This window comes from Aythya marila (genome assembly GCF_965140915.1).
Source record: "Aythya marila genome assembly, contig: HAP1_HAP1_SCAFFOLD_248, whole genome shotgun sequence".
Taxonomy (NCBI): Eukaryota; Metazoa; Chordata; class Aves; order Anseriformes; family Anatidae; genus Aythya; species Aythya marila.
The window spans coordinates 37,166-53,644 of record NW_028136617.1 but is presented as its reverse complement, the minus strand read 5'-3'; the positions used below and the strand labels follow the sequence as shown (position 1 = coordinate 53,644).

General features: G+C 49.5%; 1 long non-coding RNA gene across 1 annotated transcript; it reads left to right on the top strand.

The window, feature by feature from the left end:
* The first annotated feature begins 1,280 nt into the window (after positions 1-1,280).
* On the top strand, positions 1,281-2,098 carry LOC309891691. Its single transcript, XR_014319549.1, has 3 exons — positions 1,281-1,366; positions 1,826-1,886; positions 2,047-2,098. It is a non-coding gene; the product is annotated as an uncharacterized lncRNA (long non-coding RNA).
* The last annotated feature ends 14,381 nt before the right edge of the window (positions 2,099-16,479 follow it).

The following is a 16,479-nucleotide window of genomic DNA, read 5'->3' as shown; positions in this document are numbered from 1 at the left end:
AAAGAAAAAGAAAAAGTACGTTGTTTTTGGGAAACCGTGGGAAGGGTTCCTTGACTACATAAGTGCAGTAGTGCGTAGAGAGTGAGCAGGATCACCTCCTTTATCTCTAGAGAATAAGTCTGTTTGGGCCCATTTCGGCGCGGCGCCGCCCGGGCCCATTTCGGCGCGGCGCCGCCCGGGCCCATTTCGGCGCGGCGCCGCCCGGGCCCATTTCGGCGCGGCGCCGCCCGGGCCCATTTCGGCGCGGCGCCGCCCGGGCCCATTTCGGCGCGGCGCCGCCCGGGCCCATTTCGGCGCGGCGCCGCCCGGGCCCATTTCGGCGCGGCGCCGCCCGGGCCCATTTCGGCGCGGCGCCGCCCGGGCCCATTTCGGCGCGGCGCCGCCCGGGCCCATTTCGGCGCGGCGCCGCCCGGGCCCATTTCGGCGCGGCGCCGCCCGGGCCCATTTCGGCGCGGCGCCGCCCGGGCCCATTTCGGCGCGGCGCCGCCCGGGCCCATTTCGGCGCGGCGCCGCCCGGGCCCATTACTCAGGTGGAGCTACTGAGCAGGTGAGGTAAAGGAACCGGGAACAGAGAAGTATTGCACAATGGTATGTTGCATTAGTTGTAGTGTGTGTTGTGCAGGACATGGGTATTAGGGCTTGCATGGTAGTGAATGCTGGTTCTCTGTGTTTACAGATGGGGATGAGCCTGTTTAAACTAATTCCGGTTCAAAAAGTTTCAGTTTTTAGCTTGGTGATATTGTCAATTCAATATTAAAACCTGCAGAATAAGCCAAAGGCGGTTTTTGCTTCTAGAATCACTGCAAATATTTGGTCTGCTCTCTGTATGCTTTTGAGATAAAGTTTATTTAAAAAAAGAAACAAAAAGAAAAACAGCTACTTCTCTTGCTCTATTTCTACTTTCTTGTGCTTTGCCCCTCCCCTTTCCCAGGTGATTGGGTTTGGGTGCTGGGCGGGGCCAAAAGGTATATGAGCCCCAGGCATGGCATCAGAGTGCTCCTTCTGCCTGGGCTGCTCTTTGGGGGTAAGTGCTTTGTGTTTCCTTCAGTCAGTTGCAGGGTTCTCTAGGCAGTCTGGAGTCTATGGATTTCTGGATTTCTAAGTGGTTGGAATTCTAGATCTCTAAGTGCTTGAATTAGAGGGATATTTAGTAGAGGCTGCTGGCTCACTTTTTTTTAGGATGGCCGCATATTCTCCTGTTTTTGAGATATATTTTAATCTCTGCATGTTTAAAACCACTTGTTGTAGTCCCCTGGAGAGTTACACCAGCTTGATTACATGCTACATGTGGCTTGGCAGCGTAGATGCAGCATTACCAAGAGACTGAGCAGGGTTGTATCAGAGTCACCTTTTTCATCTGCAAAGGGTAAGTCTGTGATTACTGCTGCCGGGGTTGCTGTGTGTGCATGTCTTTTTGGCGTTTGTGGAGTTGTGTTTTTTTTTTTTTGTTGTTTGTGTGTGTGTATGTTCTAAGTTTCTGGTTTTCTGAGGGGTAAACAGTTAGTGTGCTGAACGTGGTAGGCAGGTGGAGGTTGGGAGCTGCTCAGGACTGGTAGGTTTGGTTTCTAGGAGTATGCGGCATCCATCCTGTGCGATGCGACTGATTGTTGGGCGGGAACGTTCCAGCTTGTGTGTCCTAAGCAATGTAGCTTGTGTAGCGTATGTTGTGTGGCCCGGGCAGAATCTGCTGTGGCGCTGTGAGCGAAGAATCTGAGTTAGAGCTGTTGAGCAACTGAAGTAAAGGAACTGGGAAGAGAGAGGTATTGCAGCAGGTACGCTGTGGTTGTGAGGTGCCTCAGAGTGTGCTTTTCTCTCGCCTCTACAGGTGCTTTGTGCAGTCGTGGACAGGGAAGGGAAATCCTCATGTCACGAAGCACTGAGGGAAGGTGAGTGTTGTCAGCCTGGTCATCCCTTATCCGAAGCGAAGGGAAGACGCTCCGGTGTTTCCCTGTGAGGGTCCGAGGTGAGGCTGTGTGGGATAGAGGAGCAGTGTGGCAGGTGGTTGCTTGCAAGCACAGTGGTCATTGTGTCCTTTTGTGTTCCCAGGTGGCGTGGGTGATGCTGGCCGCTCCTTTCAAGCTTGGACCTAATTTGCAGGTACAGAGGCAAGTGGCCTGCTGTTTTGAAAGGATAAAACTAAAGATGGGGTCCCTTTTGTTGTTGAGGGATGGGTGCTACTGCTGTCAGCTGAATGTTTATCTTCTGCCTGTGTTTTTCCTTTTGTTCAGGCTGAAACGCAGTGCGCAGTGCAGGACGTCTTGACCCGAGCTGCCTCTGCAGTGACTCTGGTGCGTGATGAGCAGAGGTAACTGTTGGTTTTGGGGCACGGTTGTCGCTGCAGTTATTTTCCTACAGCCAATAGAGTAAAATTCCAGTTTGTCTTTTAGAGGTGCTATAAGTGGGTAAAGAGAACAGATGGAAGCGTGTGCCACGTGGGGTAGGCAAGCGGCTGAGGTACAGGAGGGGATGAGAGCATGTGATTTTTTTTCTGGGGATGAAATGGAATTAATTTTGTTGGTGTATAATCTGTTCTGCTCCTAGATTTTTCTTTCAATGTGAAGAAAAGTTTTTGAGCTAATTCCAGGTAAGAAAGTTCCAGTTACTTGCTGGGTCGTATTGTCCTTTTAATATTCTAAGCTGCAGCAAAAGCGTGGGGATTGTTGCTTCTAGAAACACCCCAGTTTTCTTGTTTGCACTCTGCATGCTGTTGAGCTAAAGCAGACCAAAAAAAAAAAAAAAAAGGAAACACACACACACAAAAAAACAACAATAACAAAAAAACCCCACCATTGGGTGACGTGTTGTGAACGCAACGATCATTTAATCCTTTTGTTTTCCCAGGTGGTGTGGATGATACTGGTTGCAGTGTCGGAGCTTGGATTTGGAGAGGAACAGGTGAGCATAGTTGTATGTTGCATCAGCAGTAGTCAGCATTGTGGAGAAGGTGGGCATCATGACCGGCATGCTAGTGAATGCTGGTACTCTGTTTTTGCAGCTGATGATGAGCCTGGCAATTGCCTAAGATGACGACCAGTGCCTGTGCATTTCTTGAGGCGGAGGGAATTTACCATTCAGCAACCTGAGAGCTAAGTTGGGGGACACGTGGTATTTGCATATCTGGGGTGGCTAATGGGAGCTGGGAGCCAGAGGAGCATGGTGCCTGCTGGCTGACTAGACTTGGTGCCACGGTGAGGGTGGTTCAGGCTGGGTCACGTTCAGGCTGCTTGTGGCCGGGTCACCAGGCTAATAGAAGCAGCGGGATTATTTTGTAGCGTGAGTGCGTGCGCCAGGCAGGACAGTTTCCTTCTGTTCGTCTGTCTTGTAGTGTTGCTTCTGCAGCGTCTGTTCTGTGCTTCTCGGGTCTTGATATCCTCCTAGCTTTTGACACTGGACTGACCAGACAGGGGACTTGGTAGCGGTGCTGAAGGGCCTCAGTGCTTGTTTTGTCATCGTGGCTCTGATCCGAGCACTTCTTGTCTTGCAGTCGCTGCTTGAAATGCAGCTCTGTTTCAGGTCTCGTGCATCCTATTCGGTTTGAGATCGCGTCTGTTTCCATCCTCACTCTTGCAGAAGTCATCTGGGCCGCATCAGGAGCTCTTGTTAGGAATTGATTTCCTAAGCATCGTCTTATGGGGTTTTCAGTCCCCATCCTTCTGGTCTCTTGTCTTGAAGGCAGGCTTTTTCGGCCTCCATCATCCCAGTTCTGGCAGTTGCTTCCAGTCGCGTGTCGTGACATTTGAGTCTCCTCTAGGGTCTGGTGCAGAGCACCTGTTCTGACTTGCTGTTGCCATAGGGCTTCCCTCCGGGGGTCACTTTTTCTTGCGCCTTGTGTTGTGTGTTTTGTTTGTAGTGTTTGTGGCGTGGCTGTGTGTGTATGTGTTTGGTCTGGAGCTGTCCTGCCTGGCAGTTAGTGATGACAGCTAACGTGGCAGTGCATGGGTGTGCTAATACATTGTCGGGAATGTTTTGGCAAAGGCATCCGGTCTACCTCTGGGCACGTACTGAAGGGCAGCTGGCAAAGTCATCTCTGTGGTGTTTGGCAGACGTGTGTGTGGGGGGAGAGTATATCTGCTTGTGAGCAGCTGCTCGCATAGTGCTTGAATGGTGTGCTTGAGGAGGTCTGTTGAATATTGAAAGCTTACAGATAAGGGGTTTTGAAATTTTTATTTTTATTTCTATCCTGTCCCCCAGTACAGCGTAAAACTTAGGAGGAACCTGTCATAGAAAAGAGCTCCTTCTGGAACTGTCCAGCACTTGGTAGGCAGCTCGGTGACTGGCTTGATCTACTTCTGAGGTGCTGAGGCAAGGGGCTTCTGTTTAGAAATTATAATATTGTAAATGGGGTTCCTTGTGTTGTTGAGGGATGGGTGCTAATGCTGGCCGCTGAATGATTATCTTGTGACTGTTCTCATTTGTTTAAGGTGAAACAGTGTACAACGCGGGACTTGAGCATAGCTGCTTTCGGCAAGGTGAGCGATGAACAGATGTAGCAGGTACTTTAGGGGTGCAGTTGTCACTGCAGTTACTTAACTGCACAAAGTACAGTAAAAATCCTGTTTATATTTCAGGGGTGTGTTGTAGCTGGCCTAAGAGAGCAGATGGAAGCACCTGCCTCTAGGGCAGGTGAGGGAGCAGAGGTAAGGGAGCAGATGAGAGTAACTGTCCTATCTGTGCTGTGTCTTTGGATGCTGCTTCAGCCTATGCTTTTCTTTTTCTTTTGCAGGTGTGTCGCACAGGCTGAGTGGGGCCAAGCTGCACTCTGAAGAGCAGCACGAGAAGGGCGGGCTGTTTGTGAGCTGGATTGGAGCAGAACTGCCAAGTAGCACGAGGTGACTGCGAAGGGTATCCACCTTGCTTTGCAGGTGCCATGGCAGGCTCTCCACAGAAGCGGTTGAGGATTTGAGAAGAGGTTGCAGATCATCGAGGAGCGATACCTGCAGGGGCGGCTTGAAAACGGTATGGCTGCTTTCTCTTCTGTTTATCAGGTGTCCCAGGCAACGTGGGCTGTGATGTTAGTCTTTAGAATCGGAACAAAGCAGGTGCTGATGGCGGTCTTCTTCGGTAGGCAAAGAGGTGCCTGAAGCCCTGTCCTGTGTAGCTTGAGCATGCCTCCCTGAGGATGAGGTGTCCTTTCTATCAGATCCCAAAACTGTGTTGAAGCTGAAATGCTGTGTCTGTGTTTTGGTTGGGGTTGCACCTTGGTGAGTGTAGGGATGGGTTTTAAGTGGGTGCAGCGGAGGGCCCGGCCCCAGTGTCCTGTAGTGTGTTTTGACCCATCAGCATAGCCTTTTAGTTCTTAGCCTACTGAAGTAAGTGATTTCTCCTGCGAGTGGAATGGAATTGACTTTTTTTTTGGTGTGTAATCAGTTCTGCTCCTAGATTTTTCTTTCTGTATAAATAAAAGTTTGAGCTAATTCCAGCAGGAAAAACTTCGGTTACTTGCTTGGTGGTAATGTCCTTCTAACATTCAAAGCTGCAGCGAAAGCATGGGGATTGTTGCTTCTAGAAACTCCCCAGTTCTCCTGTCTGCCCTCTGCATGCTGTTGAGCTAAGCCTTATAAATAAGTAAATAAACCACAGCTGCTGCTCCTCCTCTTTCTGCTTTTTTTGTGCTTTCCCCCTGCACTTTCCCAGGTGATTGGCTTCAGGTTCCAGGTGGGACCTAATAGTAACTGAGTTGCAGGTATGCCATCAGAGAGCTCCTTCTGCCTAGGCTGCTCTTTGGGGGTAAGTGCTTTGTTTTTCCTTCAGTCAGTTGCAGGGTTCTTTAGGTGGGTCAGAGTCTATGGACTGATGCGTTTTCAAGTAGAAACCAGTACTCCTATCTTTTTGAGGTGGCAACTGGCAGGATCTGTCATTGTAAAGCAATCTAGTAGTAGGTGCCTGTATTGCATGCAGCTCTTCCTCAGATGAGTAGTAGTTATAGCAGTGTTACGGATAGTATGGTGATGTTACTTTGTGTGTTTGCTTTGTGTTTCTGGGTCCCTTATGATTTTTGCAGAATTACGTTTTTTTTTGTGAGTCTTTGCCTTTATGTCAAATCTTATCAAAGTCACAACCCTGGTGGCAAAGTGATGGAGCAGGGTTTAGGAGAAATGTATCATTGAAGCTCCCTGTGTGAGCGTGTATCTGAAAATGGCAGCAGTGGGCATGTAAGGGGTATTCTGTTTCAGGTTTAGGGACAGTTTATTGTATTTCTGGAGCTTTTGCCTGTGTGTTTGCTGTCTGTCGAGTCGTTAGACCATAAAGCCTTCTAGGCTTTATGTGCATGGAATTCACATATTTGAGGTATGTTTATGAGGGGTTGCCAGGTACGTTGTTTTTGGGAAACCGTGGGGTACGGTTTCTTGACCGCATAAGTGCAGTACTGCCAAGAGACTGAGCAGGGTCACCTTCTTCATCACTGAAGAATAAGTCTGTTCGGGCCCATTTCGGCGCGGCGCCGCCCGGGCCCATTTCGGCGCGGCGCCGCCCGGGCCCATTTCGGCGCGGCGCCGCCCGGGCCCATTTCGGCGCGGCGCCGCCCGGGCCCATTTCGGCGCGGCGCCGCCCGGGCCCATTTCGGCGCGGCGCCGCCCGGGCCCATTTCGGCGCGGCGCCGCCCGGGCCCATTTCGGCGCGGCGCCGCCCGGGCCCATTTCGGCGCGGCGCCGCCCGGGCCCATTTCGGCGCGGCGCCGCCCGGGCCCATTTCGGCGCGGCGCCGCCCGGGCCCATTTCGGCGCGGCGCCGCCCGGGCCCATTTCGGCGCGGCGCCGCCCGGGCCCATTTCGGCGCGGCGCCGCCCGGGCCCATTTCGGCGCGGCGCCGCCCGGGCCCATTTCGGCGCGGCGCCGCCCGGGCCCATTTCGGCGCGGCGCCGCCCGGGCCCATTTCGGCGCGGCGCCGCCCGGGCCCATTTCGGCGCGGCGCCGCCCGGGCCCATTTCGGCGCGGCGCCGCCCGGGCCCATTTCTCAGGTGGAGCTACTGAGCAGGTGAGATAAAGGAGCTGGGAACAGAGAGGTATTGCACAATTATATGTTGCATTAGTTGTAGTCAGCGTTGTGGAGGAGGCGGGTGTCAGAGCTAGCGTGCTAGTAAATGCTGGTTCTCTGTTTTTGCAAGCAATGATGAACCTGTTTGACGTAATTCCATTTGAAAAAGTTCCAGAGTACTTGACTGGTCGTGTTGTTCTTTCAATTTTAAAAGCTGCAGCAAAAGCATGGGGATTGTTGCTTCTAGAAACGTCTCAAGTCTCCTGTCCGCTCTCTGCATGTTGTTCAGGTAAAGCACATTTTAAAAAAACAATTAAAAAAAAAAAAAATGATAACCAGCTGCTGTTGCTCCTGCTCTGCTCCTACTTCCTTGTGCTTTGTCCCTCCTCTTTCCCAGGTGATTGGGTTTGGGTGCTGGGCGGGGCCAAATGGTATATTATCCCCAGGCATGGCATCAGAGAGCTCCTTCTGCCTGGGCTGCTCTTTGGGATAAGTGCTTTGTGTTTCCTTCAGTCAGTTGCAGGGTTCTCTAGGCAGGCTGGTGTCTATGAATTTCTAGATTTCTAAGTGCTTGAAATAGAGGGATATTTAGTAGAGGCTGCTGGCTCACTTGTTTTTTGGGATGGTGTCATACACTTCTGTTTTTGAGTTATATTTTAATCTTTAGAGGTATAAAACCACTTGTTTTAGTCCCCTGGAGAGTTACACCAGCTTGATTACATGCTACATGTGGCTTGGCAGTGTAGATGCAGCATTACCAAGAGACTGAGCAGGGTTGTATCAGAGTCACCTTTTTCATCCGCAAAGGGTAAGTCTGTGATTACCCCTGCTGGGGCTGCTGTGTGTGTGCATGTCTTTTTGGCATTTGTGGAGCTCAGTTGTTTTTTTGTGTGTGTATGTTCTAACTTCTTGTTTTTCTGAGCTGTAAATAGTGTGTGTGCTGAATGTGGTTGGCAGGAGGAGGTGGGGAGCTGCTGAAGACTGGTAGGTTTGGTTTCTCGGAGTGTGCGGCAGCCTTCCTGTGTGATGCGACTGACTGTTGGGCGGGAACGTTCCAATTTGTGTGTGTTAAGCAATGTAGCTTGTAGTGTGTGTTGTGTGGCCCGGGCAGAGTTTGCTGTGGTGCTGTGAGCAAAGAGTCTCAGTTAGAGCTGTTAAGCAACTGAAGTAACGGAGCTGGGAAGAGAAAGGTATTGCAGTAGTGTACTGGGTCTGGCTGGAATGTTAACTTTCCTGGCAGCAGCCCTTACAGTGCTGTACTCTGCGCTTATAGCTGGATAGCAGTGTTATCACATCAGTGTTGTGCCTACTGTTGAGCTGCAGTGGCACAGCATTGGGCCTTTCTCTAACCCTCCTAGGGGGTGGGCAAAAAGTGAGGAGAGAAACATCACTAGGGCAGCTGACCTAAACCAATCAAAGGGATATTCCATACCATGTAATGTCATACTCAGCAATAAAAGTAGAGACAGGAAGAGGAGGGGAGGGGTGGGCTCTTGTTGGGAAAACGTCGGTCCTCTTCTCGAACCCCGGCTATGTGCATTGAGGCCCTGCTTCAAGGACGTGGTCAGTCATCGCTCATTTGTGGGAAGTAGAGAGTAATTTCTTTTCTTTGCACTTCCATATAGCCTTCATTTATTTTGTTTTCCTCCCTTCTTTTTATTTTTTCCCTTTCCCCCTCCCTTTTCCCCTTTCCCTTTTTATTTTCCTTTAGTTAAATCGTTTAGTTCATAATCTTTATTTAATTATTATTATTATTTCCCTTTTCATTAAATTATCCTTATATCAACCCGTGACTTGTTCTTTGCTTTACTTCTACTCCTCCTCATCTAAAAGAGGGGGAGTGAGAGAGCGGTTGTGGGGTTTAGCTGCCCAGCACGGTAAAACCACCACAAGCAGGTACGCTGTGGCTGTGAGGTGCCTCAGAGTGTGCTTTTCTCCTGTCTTTGCAGGTGCTTTGTGCAGTCGTGGACAGGGAAGGGAAATCCTCATGTCACAAAGCTCTGAGGGAAGGTTTGTGTTGTCAGCCTGGTCATCCTTTATCTGAAGCGAAGGGAAGATTGTTTGGTGTTTGATTGTTTTGGTGTATAATCTGTTCTGCACCTAGATTTTTCTTTCTATGTAAAAAAAAAAAAAAAAAAATGTTCGAGCTATTTCCAGTTAAGCAATTTCCAGTTACTTGCTGGGCTGTATTGTCCTTTTAATATTCAAAGCTGCAGCAAAAACATGGGGATTGTTGCTTCTAGAAACACACCAGTTCTCTTGTCTGCAGTCTGAATGCTTTTGAGCTAAAGCAGATTTCAAAAAAAAAAAAAAAAAACAAAAAAACACCAAAAAAACAAATATACACACACAAAAAACAACAACAAAAATCCACCTTTGGGTGATTTGTTGTGAATACAGCGATCATTTAATCCCTTTGTTTTCCCAGGTGGTGTGGATGATACTGGTTGCACTGTTGGAGCTTGGATTCGGAGAGGAAGAGGTGAGCACAATTGTACGTTGCATCAGTACTAGTCAGCATTGTGGAGCAGGTGGGCATCATGGCTGGTGTGTTAGTGAATGCTGTTACTCTGTTTTTGCAGCTGATGATTAGCCTGGCAATTGACTAAGATGACAATCAGTGCCTGTGCATTTCTTGAGGCGGAGGGACTTTACCATGCAGCAGCCTGAGAGCTAAGTTAGGGGACACGTGGTATTTGCATATCTGGGGTGGCTAATGGGAGCTGGGAGCTAGAGCAGCATGGAGCCAGCTGGCTGAATAGACTTGGTGCCACGGTGAGGGTGGTTCAGGATGGGTCACGTTCAGGCTGCTTGTGGCTGGGTCACCAGGCTAATAGAAGCAGCGGGATTATTTTGTAGCTTGAGTGCGTGTGCCAGGCAGGACAGTTTCCTTCTGTTTGTCTGTCTTGTAGTGTTGCTTCTGCGATGTCTGTTCTGTGCTTCTCGGGTCCTGATATCCTTCTAGCTTTTTACAATGGACTGACCAGACAGGCAACTTGGTAGCGGTGCTGAAGGGCCTCAGTGCTTGATTTGTTATAGCTCTGATCTGAGCACTTCTTGTCTTGCAGTCGCTGCTTAAAGTGCAGCTCTGTTTCAGGTCTTGTGCATCGTATTCGGTTTGAGATCACATCTGTTTCCATCCTCACTCTTGCAGAAGTCATCTGGACCGCATCAGGAGCTCCTGCTTGGGAATTGATTTCCTAAGTGTCTTCTTATGGGGTTTTCAGTCCCCATCCTTCTGGTCTCTTGTCTTGAAGGCAGGCTTTTTAGGCCTCCATCACCCCAGTTCTGGCAGTTGCTTCCAGTCACATGTCGTGACATTTGAGTCTCTCCTAGGGTCTGGTGCAGAGCACCTGTTCTGACTTGCTGTTGCCATAGGGCTTTCCTCTGGGGGGTCACTTTTTCTTGCGCCTTGTGTTGTGTGTTTTGTTTGTAGTGTTTGTGGCGTGGCTGTGTGTGTATGTGTTTGGTCTGGAGCTGTCCTGCCTGGCAGTTAGTGATGACAGCTAACGTGGCAGTGCATGGGTGTACTAATACATTGTCTGGACTGTGTTGGCGAAGACATCCAGTCTGCCTCTGTGCACGTACTGAAGGGCAGCAGGCACAGTCATCTCTGTGGTGTTTGGCAGATGTTGGGGGTTGGGGGGACAGTTGAGCTGCTTGCGAGCAGCTGTTCGCATAGCACTTGAATGGTATCCTTGAGGAGGTCTGTTGAATCTTGAAAGCTTACAGATATGGGGTTTTGAAATTTTTATTTTTATTTCTATCCTGTCCCCAGTAGAGTGTAAACCTTTGGAGGAACCTGTCACAGGAAAGAGCCCCTTCTGGAACTGTTCAGCGCTCCGTAGGCAGCTCGGTGACTGGCTTGATCTACTTCTGAGGTGCTGAGGTATGGGGGCTTCTGTTTTGAAACGATAATATTGTAAATGGGGTTCCTTTGTGTTGTTGAGGGATGGGTGCTAATGCTGGCAGCTGAATGATTATTTTGTGACTGTTTTCCCTTGTTCAGGCTGAAACGCAGTGTGCAGTCCAGGATGTCATGACCCGAGGTGCCTCTGGAGTGACTCGTACGTGATGAGCAGAGGTAGCTGTTATTTTTGGGGTGCGGTTCAGTGCAGTTATTTTCTTACAACCAATAGAGTAAAATTTCAGTTACTCTTTTAGAGGTGCTATAAGTGGGTGAAGAGAACAGATGGAAGCATCTGCCATGTGGGGCAGGCCAGCGGCTGAGGTACAGGAGGCGATGAGAGTAACTGTCCTAAGGGTGCTAAGGGTGCTGTGGCTTTTGCTGCTGCAGTTGCTTTCTCTCCAGTTTATGAGGTGCCACAGACAAGGTGGGCTGAGATATCCTTTAGAGTAGGAGGAAAGCAGGTCGCTGGAATGCTGCGTGGTTCCTGAGAAAGGTGTTGTAGAGGAAAAAGGTTGTCTGGTGTGGCAGTTCCTGATGGCGTTCTTCTTTAATAGGCAAAGAGGTGCCTGAAGCCCCCTCCTGTGCAGCCTGAGTACGCCTCGCTGAGGATGAAGCCTGCTTTCCAGCAGTTCCAAAAACTGTGTTGAGGCTGAAATGCTGTGTCTGTGTTTGGGTTGGGGTTGCACCTTGGTGAGTGCAGGGATGGGTTTTAGGCCGGTGCAGCAGAGGGCCTGGCCCCAGTGTCCTCTAGTGTGTTTTGACCCAGCATATCAGCATAGCCTTTTGGTTCTCAGATAGCCTACTGAAGTAAGTGATTTTTCCTGCGAGTGGAATGGATTTGATTTTTTTTTTTTTTGGCGTGTAATCAGTTCTGCTCTTAGATTTTCTTTCTATGTAAATAAAGGATATAAAGAAAAAGAAAAAGTACGTTGTTTTTGGGAAACCGTGGGAAGGGTTCCTTGACTACATAAGTGCAGTAGTGCGTAGAGAGTGAGCAGGATCACCTCCTTTATCTCTAGAGAATAAGTCTGTTTGGGCCCATTTCGGCGCGGCGCCGCCCGGGCCCATTTCGGCGCGGCGCCGCCCGGGCCCATTTCGGCGCGGCGCCGCCCGGGCCCATTTCGGCGCGGCGCCGCCCGGGCCCATTTCGGCGCGGCGCCGCCCGGGCCCATTTCGGCGCGGCGCCGCCCGGGCCCATTTCGGCGCGGCGCCGCCCGGGCCCATTTCGGCGCGGCGCCGCCCGGGCCCATTTCGGCGCGGCGCCGCCCGGGCCCATTTCGGCGCGGCGCCGCCCGGGCCCATTTCGGCGCGGCGCCGCCCGGGCCCATTTCGGCGCGGCGCCGCCCGGGCCCATTTCGGCGCGGCGCCGCCCGGGCCCATTTCTCAGGTGGAGCTACTGAGCAGGTGAGATAAAGGAGCTGGGAACAGAGAGGTATTGCACAATTATATGTTGCATTAGTTGTAGTCAGCGTTGTGGAGGAGGCGGGTGTCAGAGCTAGCGTGCTAGTAAATGCTGGTTCTCTGTTTTTGCAAGCAATGATGAACCTGTTTGACGTAATTCCATTTGAAAAAGTTCCAGAGTACTTGACTGGTCGTGTTGTTCTTTCAATTTTAAAAGCTGCAGCAAAAGCATGGGGATTGTTGCTTCTAGAAACGTCTCAAGTCTCCTGTCCGCTCTCTGCATGTTGTTCAGGTAAAGCACATTTTAAAAAAACAATTAAAAAAAAAAAAAATGATAACCAGCTGCTGTTGCTCCTGCTCTGCTCCTACTTCCTTGTGCTTTGTCCCTCCTCTTTCCCAGGTGATTGGGTTTGGGTGCTGGGCGGGGCCAAATGGTATATTATCCCCAGGCATGGCATCAGAGAGCTCCTTCTGCCTGGGCTGCTCTTTGGGATAAGTGCTTTGTGTTTCCTTCAGTCAGTTGCAGGGTTCTCTAGGCAGGCTGGTGTCTATGAATTTCTAGATTTCTAAGTGCTTGAAATAGAGGGATATTTAGTAGAGGCTGCTGGCTCACTTGTTTTTTGGGATGGTGTCATACACTTCTGTTTTTGAGTTATATTTTAATCTTTAGAGGTATAAAACCACTTGTTTTAGTCCCCTGGAGAGTTACACCAGCTTGATTACATGCTACATGTGGCTTGGCAGTGTAGATGCAGCATTACCAAGAGACTGAGCAGGGTTGTATCAGAGTCACCTTTTTCATCCGCAAAGGGTAAGTCTGTGATTACCCCTGCTGGGGCTGCTGTGTGTGTGCATGTCTTTTTGGCATTTGTGGAGCTCAGTTGTTTTTTTGTGTGTGTATGTTCTAACTTCTTGTTTTTCTGAGCTGTAAATAGTGTGTGTGCTGAATGTGGTTGGCAGGAGGAGGTGGGGAGCTGCTGAAGACTGGTAGGTTTGGTTTCTCGGAGTGTGCGGCAGCCTTCCTGTGTGATGCGACTGACTGTTGGGCGGGAACGTTCCAATTTGTGTGTGTTAAGCAATGTAGCTTGTAGTGTGTGTTGTGTGGCCCGGGCAGAGTTTGCTGTGGTGCTGTGAGCAAAGAGTCTCAGTTAGAGCTGTTAAGCAACTGAAGTAACGGAGCTGGGAAGAGAAAGGTATTGCAGTAGTGTACTGGGTCTGGCTGGAATGTTAACTTTCCTGGCAGCAGCCCTTACAGTGCTGTACTCTGCGCTTATAGCTGGATAGCAGTGTTATCACATCAGTGTTGTGCCTACTGTTGAGCTGCAGTGGCACAGCATTGGGCCTTTCTCTAACCCTCCTAGGGGGTGGGCAAAAAGTGAGGAGAGAAACATCACTAGGGCAGCTGACCTAAACCAATCAAAGGGATATTCCATACCATGTAATGTCATACTCAGCAATAAAAGTAGAGACAGGAAGAGGAGGGGAGGGGTGGGCTCTTGTTGGGAAAACGTCGGTCCTCTTCTCGAACCCCGGCTATGTGCATTGAGGCCCTGCTTCAAGGACGTGGTCAGTCATCGCTCATTTGTGGGAAGTAGAGAGTAATTTCTTTTCTTTGCACTTCCATATAGCCTTCATTTATTTTGTTTTCCTCCCTTCTTTTTATTTTTTCCCTTTCCCCCTCCCTTTTCCCCTTTCCCTTTTTATTTTCCTTTAGTTAAATCGTTTAGTTCATAATCTTTATTTAATTATTATTATTATTTCCCTTTTCATTAAATTATCCTTATATCAACCCGTGACTTGTTCTTTGCTTTACTTCTACTCCTCCTCATCTAAAAGAGGGGGAGTGAGAGAGCGGTTGTGGGGTTTAGCTGCCCAGCACGGTAAAACCACCACAAGCAGGTACGCTGTGGCTGTGAGGTGCCTCAGAGTGTGCTTTTCTCCTGTCTTTGCAGGTGCTTTGTGCAGTCGTGGACAGGGAAGGGAAATCCTCATGTCACAAAGCTCTGAGGGAAGGTTTGTGTTGTCAGCCTGGTCATCCTTTATCTGAAGCGAAGGGAAGATTGTTTGGTGTTTGATTGTTTTGGTGTATAATCTGTTCTGCACCTAGATTTTTCTTTCTATGTAAAAAAAAAAAAAAAAAAATGTTCGAGCTATTTCCAGTTAAGCAATTTCCAGTTACTTGCTGGGCTGTATTGTCCTTTTAATATTCAAAGCTGCAGCAAAAACATGGGGATTGTTGCTTCTAGAAACACCCCAGTTCTCTTGTCTGCAGTCTGAATGCTTTTGAGCTAAAGCAGATTTCAAAAAAAAAAAAAAAAAAAAAACACCAAAAAAACAAATATACACACACAAAAAACAACAACAAAAATCCACCTTTGGGTGATTTGTTGTGAATACAGCGATCATTTAATCCCTTTGTTTTCCCAGGTGGTGTGGATGATACTGGTTGCACTGTTGGAGCTTGGATTCGGAGAGGAAGAGGTGAGCACAATTGTACGTTGCATCAGTACTAGTCAGCATTGTGGAGCAGGTGGGCATCATGGCTGGTGTGTTAGTGAATGCTGTTACTCTGTTTTTGCAGCTGATGATTAGCCTGGCAATTGACTAAGATGACAATCAGTGCCTGTGCATTTCTTGAGGCGGAGGGACTTTACCATGCAGCAGCCTGAGAGCTAAGTTAGGGGACACATGGTATTTGCATATCTGGGGTGGCTAATGGGAGCTGGGAGCTAGAGCAGCATGGAGCCAGCTGGCTGAATAGACTTGGTGCCACGGTGAGGGTGGTTCAGGATGGGTCACGTTCAGGCTGCTTGTGGCTGGGTCACCAGGCTAATAGAAGCAGCGGGATTATTTTGTAGCTTGAGTGCGTGTGCCAGGCAGGACAGTTTCCTTCTGTTTGTCTGTCTTGTAGTGTTGCTTCTGCGATGTCTGTTCTGTGCTTCTCGGGTCCTGATATCCTTCTAGCTTTTTACAATGGACTGACCAGACAGGCAACTTGGTAGCGGTGCTGAAGGGCCTCAGTGCTTGATTTGTTATAGCTCTGATCTGAGCACTTCTTGTCTTGCAGTCGCTGCTTAAAGTGCAGATCTGTTTCAGGTCTTGTGCATCGTATTCGGTTTGAGATCACATCTGTTTCCATCCTCACTCTTGCAGAAGTCATCTGGACCGCATCAGGAGCTCCTGCTTGGGAATTGATTTCCTAAGTGTCTTCTTATGGGGTTTTCAGTCCCCATCCTTCTGGTCTCTTGTCTTGAAGGCAGGCTTTTTAGGCCTCCATCACCCCAGTTCTGGCAGTTGCTTCCAGTCACATGTCGTGACATTTGAGTCTCTCCTAGGGTCTGGTGCAGAGCACCTGTTCTGACTTGCTGTTGCCATAGGGCTTTCCTCTGGGGGGTCACTTTTTCTTGCGCCTTGTGTTGTGTGTTTTGTTTGTAGTGTTTGTGGCGTGGCTGTGTGTGTATGTGTTTGGTCTGGAGCTGTCCTGCCTGGCAGTTAGTGATGACAGCTAACGTGGCAGTGCATGGGTGTACTAATACATTGTCTGGACTGTGTTGGCGAAGACATCCAGTCTGCCTCTGTGCACGTACTGAAGGGCAGCAGGCACAGTCATCTCTGTGGTGTTTGGCAGATGTTGGGGGTTGGGGGGACAGTTGAGCTGCTTGCGAGCAGCTGTTCGCATAGCACTTGAATGGTATCCTTGAGGAGGTCTGTTGAATCTTGAAAGCTTACAGATATGGGGTTTTGAAATTTTTATTTTTATTTCTATCCTGTCCCCAGTAGAGTGTAAACCTTTGGAGGAACCTGTCACAGGAAAGAGCCCCTTCTGGAACTGTTCAGCGCTCCGTAGGCAGCTCGGTGACTGGCTTGATCTACTTCTGAGGTGCTGAGGTATGGGGGCTTCTGTTTTGAAACGATAATATTGTAAATGGGGTTCCTTTGTGTTGTTGAGGGATGGGTGCTAATGCTGGCAGCTGAATGATTATTTTGTGACTGTTTTCCCTTGTTCAGGCTGAAACGCAGTGTGCAGTCCAGGATGTCATGACCCGAGGTGCCTCTGGAGTGACTCGTACGTGATGAGCAGAGGTAGCTGTTATTTTTGGGGTGCGGTTCAGTGCAGTTATTTTCTTACAACCAATAGAGTAAAATTTCAGTTACTCTTTTAGAGGTGCTATAAGTGGGTGAAGAGAACAGATG